This window comes from Mauremys mutica, unplaced genomic scaffold (assembly GCF_020497125.1).
Source record: "Mauremys mutica isolate MM-2020 ecotype Southern unplaced genomic scaffold, ASM2049712v1 000124F_np12_subseq_4991368:5084080_obj, whole genome shotgun sequence".
Taxonomy (NCBI): domain Eukaryota; kingdom Metazoa; phylum Chordata; order Testudines; family Geoemydidae; genus Mauremys; species Mauremys mutica.
This window is the reverse complement of record NW_025422857.1, coordinates 79,302-85,301: the sequence shown is the minus strand read 5'-3', so window position 1 is coordinate 85,301 and position 6,000 is coordinate 79,302.

The window sequence follows — 6,000 nt, the reverse complement described above, 5'->3', positions numbered from 1 at the left end:
AAAGCTCTTTAGGGCGACCAGACAGCAAATGTGAAAAATCAGGATGGGGGTGGGGGGTAATAGGAGCCTATATAAAAAAAAGACCCCAAAATTGGGACTGTCCCTCTGGTCACCCTAAAGCTCTTCCTCAACTGTAAGGGACTCACCCAACACCCCTCAGAAGCTAAACCATTGGACAGGGCTGAGGAGGGAGGCACGGGGTAGTGGAGTGATCGGGCTGAGGTCATATAGCGAGCGAGCGACAGAGCCAGGAACAGAACCCAGGCGTCCTGACTCCCGGGCGGGGAGGGGCATATCCAGCCCTGCTGTGGTGCAGGTGTTTGTGCCTCCTCGCTTCAGAAACCGCCGGGGGCCAGTTCAACCCCAACGTGCATCTAATTGGCTTCCGAGCCTCGGAGGAGGCCAGGGTGCAAACCGGCCCTGGCCACACCCCTCCCTCCTCTAGCCCACCCATGCCCCCTAACCGCTCCGCCCCCTGCAGTCTGGGGCTGCCGTGCCCTCTGCCCAGGCTGTCACCGCTGTGGGGGGAGCCAGCCTGTGCCTCCCCCGGTGATTTTAAGCAGGGGGCCTCCTTTGCACCGACTCTGCCTCCCCTCTCTATAAAGGGACCTTAGCGCGATGAAAAAGTGGCTCCCCAATACCTCCCCCGGCCACCTAACCACCAGACCACGCAGGCTCTGGCGATCTCTGCGGCACACATCAGCGCCCCCACCTGGGGAGCTTGTGCGAGGAGGCAGGTGCCTGTGTGGCTTGCTGCACGCTCCCTGCTTTCAGCTCGCTCTCCTGCCACGGCGGCACATTACTTCGTGGTTACACCACAAGCCCCGAGGCCAGCTGGCTTCACGAGCTCGCAGGTGCGAGGGACCCAGTGGCTTTGGGGTTTTTTTTCCAAGGGGCGAGCGATCCGAGACCCGGCTGACCTGCCCCTCCACTGAGGTAGCTGGTTGCGGCTGTGGAGAGGTTAACGGTGGCACCTTTCGCTCTGCCTGTGATCAAAGCAGGGAGGGTGCAGGCACGTGGCAGAGCACAGGGGAAGGGACTGCGGACTGCATTGTAATTAGCACAGTGTAATTAGTGTAATCTGCTGGCTGCCCCCTTGGCTGAGGCATCAGGAGCTGAGCCAGGGATCACCAGACCTAGGAGCATGAGCTGCTACGGCTTGAGCTAGAAGCAGGCTGATGGGGGAGCTAGAACAGATTCCTATCCTCGGGGGGTCGGCACAGAGCGGGGAAATAACACAATGCAGCCAGAGGAAACATCTGCCTTAGCAATCCCACCAGAATCCCACCTCCTAACCATAGCCCCCGTGGTCTTCCCATTGTGCGGCCAACCTCTAGGGGACGAACTTCCATACCAGAGCCGGAGCCCTAGGGAGCTGGGACGCCTCCTTCTCCCAGCCACGGCACTCAGGCCCGACACGCAGTGCTCGCCGGCACCACGGGGCACCACCGGGGCTGTGTGTCGTATAGCTAACGAGAGGGGGTTTGGTAGAATACGTTGGTGCTTTTTTGGTAAGTGTCCTTTCAAGCAGGAGGGAATACGTCACGTATAGAATCGGGTAGTGTCCCTTTAAATAGTGGGGGAGCCCTCCCTCGCTCCGGCTAGCGAGATGGGCCCCTTTCCCACAGTGTCTGAGCACCTCGCAATCTTTCCCGTATTACCTCATAGCCCACTATGGGGCCGGGCAAGGCTGTTATCCCCATTGTATGGGGGGAAACTGAGGCACAGAGAGGCTAAATGATGTCCCCAAGCTCACACAGGACCTTGAGGTTGGGCCTCCCTGTATTCTACTGCAGAAGCCACCAGCCCGAAACAGAGCAGCAGGGTGGATACGTGGCCAGGCCTTGCATGTCCGTGAATTGTTTTAGTAGAGTTATTTGGAACCCAGCTGTGTCCATGTGGTTTCCTTGTAGCCTCAGGGCTCTGTTGAGAGCAGTGGCCCAGCTCTGAAAAAATGCTTGGAAGTGGTTTTGGGGTGCCCCCGCCTGACGCTTTCTCGGGGCGTCCAGAACTACAAGCCGCCTCGTTACTCTTCTCCCTCAGCAAGAGATCTGCTGATGCTAAACAGGGAAAGCGCAGCAGGGACGTAGTCAGCAGGGTTGACACACAGCTTGCTGGGTGGCTCAGAGTCACGCTACAGGCACTGAAAAATTGGATTGTGATGTGATTCCCCAGTGAGAAGGTGGGGAACAAACCAAACAAAAGGTTACAGGGTTTTTTTCTTGTTTATTTTGGGTGAAGGGGATAGAACAGAGGAAAGCATAAGGTAAAGAGAACAGCATGAAGGGCAGAGTTTTGAGCAGTTGATTTGGGTGGCTAACAGATCGCGGGGACAGGAAGTTGTCAGCCCCAGTTTGGCGCTGGCAAATCTCTCTCGCGCTGAGGCAGGGCGGCGACACAGCAAGCTAAGGTTTTGGGTGCCACCAAGAAAGCGTCACACCCTATTTCTGATGTCGCCGTTCAGGAGTGTTAACCTAGACTGCGTCGCAGGTTTCGCTGCCTGTTCACAAAGTTGCTCTCACCAAAGAAGAGCTGAGCCCAGCAGAAGCCTTCTCATGTGGGGGCTGAAACAAAGAGAGGGGCTGAAACAAAGAGAGGGGGAAAAAGAGTGGAAAGTATCATCCACATGATGCTCTGTTTTGCACAGAGCTCAAGGCCGGACTTAGCACTGCTCAGCACCCAGCATCGGGGCCGGAGTTCCCGAAGAGCTCAGCTCCCATTCAAGCACTGAGGGGACAGTTTTCCAATGCACCAAAGACTCTTAACGCTGCACTGTGATTGCAGCTTTTGTAGCCAGACCTGAACTAGCTTTCATCTAAGTGACTCAGGCACCAATAGCAGAGAAGCCATGGCAGCATGAGCTGTAGCCCGGGCGAGCTGCCAGAGTACGCAGGAGCCTGTGCAGGAATTCGGGTGGCTAGCCCAGGCTGCCATGGCTTCAGTGCTCTTGGTATTTCGGCTAGCTAGAGTAAAGTGCCAGTCTCTACCGTCCCACTGCCGTGTAGGCAGCCCCTGCGTCAGCTAGGAGCGTGAAGTCCCACTGACTTTCCATTTGACCAAACCGAAGTAAGAGCCAGATTTTCAATAGTGTCAGGACGAGAGCTGGTCAAAATGCAGAACTCCCATTCTGTGGGGAAGTCTAACGTTTCCTTTCGTCCCGAATCAGAATGAAAAATGGAAATTTCCCAATTTTGTGCAACACAAAAGTCACAATTTTGTTCAGCCCCCATCCAGGAGTTCGCGTCTGTTTGTAATTTCTGCTCAGGCATTGTTCCTGCAGAAGAAACATTTATTAACCCAGTAGGTATTTCCATCTTCTTGTGGTTCCTTCAGACTTACCTGGATGCTACCGACCTGCCCAATTCAAAGCCCATTGAAGTCAATGGAGTCTCTACATTGGCTGCAGTAGACTTTGGCTAAGCTTGATATTATTATGGACGAGGGTGGAAAGCCTCAAGAGTTTTCCCATTGAATTCAACAGCATGAGGCTTTCACTCAGATCCCCAGCTGGTGTAGATCGGTGTCACTCCATTGACTTCAAGGCAGCAACACCGATTTATACTAGCTGGGAATCTGGTCCATTGACTTAAATAGCGCTAGGTTGGTTTACACCGGCTGGGGATCTGGCTTTCTCTCTCCATGTTCTTTCTTCAGGCATATTCTCTCCTCCATCGCCTCTGTTTCGCTTGGTATTTTGCTTACCAAACATCTTGTTTGCTACACGCTTCCTCTGTGGTTTCAACCACTATGTGCTTTGTAGCCTCATATCTGCCCTGGTCTTGGGGCTTGTGTTTTTATGCTTATCGCCTCTTCAGCTGCAGAGCAAAGTGCTTTATTCTCCCCCAAAGAGGACAGGAATTCATGTGCACCTTTGTCCCGTGGGTTCAGATTCAGAGATCTGAAGGCCGGAACCTTTCCTGTCCCCCGTCCCAGTCTAGATATCCAACGCCCTTTCCAGAAAAACGTGCCCGCCCAATTTGCAATCCATTGTGAAATGCTGCATCCCTGCAGGTCCCACAGGGATTTGTTTGCTGAAATCAGGGAGCTGGGGCCGAGCGTACCTGATTAGTGCAAACGATGCGTGCAAGGAGGGGGGTTCATTCCACCGCCCGTGTGAAGTGATGCACATGCAAATGCTGAGGGTGCGCTATCGTGCGGCTGGCAGTTGCACAGTCGGCATTTTGCAAGTGGAAGTGACCACTGAGCTGTGCTATAAACAGTAGCTTGTTTCTTTGTTGTGGTGGGTCAGTCTCTCCTCTTTGCAGCTGAAAAGGCCCAATCTCAAGCCAAGGTACGGGGCTGTAAATAGGGCACTGGCGAAGAGTCAAGCCACCTGGGTGCTATCTACTGTGGGATTTTAGTCACTTCTCCAGCCTGGGCCTCTGATCTCATCCCATCCTTTGTCGGTCTTGTCTATTTAGACTGTAAGCATCTGGGGCCAGAGACTCTCTCTTACTATGTGCTGGTACAACACCTGGCATCCTGAGGCCCCGATCTCCACCCCTGCCTCTAGTGCTACTGTGGTACAAGTAATAATAATATCCCTGCTTGGAAGTGGATACGCTCCTAGGGAAGTACCCTGACGACCACACTTCAGTCTTGAAAAGCAGCAGCGATTTACGAGGGCTCTGGCTGCGTTTCTTAAAGCACAGCAGGACCCCGGCATCCTGAATTGCAACCCCGAGCACCAAAACCGTGCCATGCTGCAGTTCCCCCCAATCAACTCCAGGGGGCGCCGCCGTGCCCCGATTCAGCCCCATTCTCCCCCCACCCCCCACCCGCCATGGGGAGTGGGGTTCCATTGAAAGGGCTGGAAAAGCCGGGCTGGGTAACGTGGGAGGGGAAATCTACCGCCCAGCAGCTTTTCCCGTCATTGACTTCAGTGGGCTCTGGATCAATGCCTCATGCTAGTATAGAAGTGAAATGGGGGGGGGGGGGCAGGGGGAGCGTCTGGAGTAGTCAGCATGTTTCCCATGGATTTTTTTTATCGTGCCTCTTCCCCCCCCCGCCCCCCCCGGGGATGTGAAAGGTCCCAATCCAGCGGTGGGGGCGCATGGCAGGGCCGGAGGAGGTAATGCAGGGAGCATTCTCACACAGGCGTCCCACCTAAGTGCCCGGGGACTTGCAAAGCTTTTGCTTTTGCTTTTGATTGTCCTATTTCCCTCCCACCCCCGCCACCGTGGTTCTAATCTTACTGTTGTGAAAACACCGCAGTAAATCTGAAACAATCCAGCCACGATGTGAATCAGGCCTCCGTAGGGCCCGGTTACGAGGTCGCTTCAACTCATTCACCTTCCCTGGCCTGCGATCCTAACATCAGGTCTGTGTCGTGGCGAAAACACATGAGCTGGTCCATTCCCCAGCCCTGGGTGAGAGGGAAGCGGTGCGGATTCGATTCCCACCTCTGCCACTCCACTCACCAGCTGCGTGAACTTGAGCCTGATTTCGGTGCCTCTGTTTCCCACACCCGCACCAAGATTGGTCTGCAGGATTCTTCCCCATGATCCACAACACTTCCAAGCAGGGAAGGTTATTAGGCTACGTCGACACTTAAACTGCTATATCGGCACCGCTGTCACGTGTCAGTGCAGACGTCATTACAGCGGTGGGAGAATCTAGCGCTGTCTGTACCGGAGCAACGTAGCTGGGTCGAGCTATCTTTTTAGTGGAGACCTGGTTTTATTGTTTGTATTAGGGTGGTACCTGAGATCAGGGTTCTGTTGTTGTACTAAGGTGGAAAATGTCAACGTTGCTGAACATTTTTTGATTTTCTCTGGTGGAAAATTGAAAAGACGGATCCCCCGGAAGACGCTTCTCAATTTCACATGCCGCCTGCTGGGGGAAAGTGAAATTGACAACAGTCTTCACAAGCAAGCCTCGGGGAAGCCAAAAGATTCTGTTGTGGTTCTCCCCATACAGATTTTATCTGGAAATCCCTCCCTTCCTGCAAATTTTTTTTACATTTTTGACTTTTCATTCGGGACAGAAAATTAAACAAAG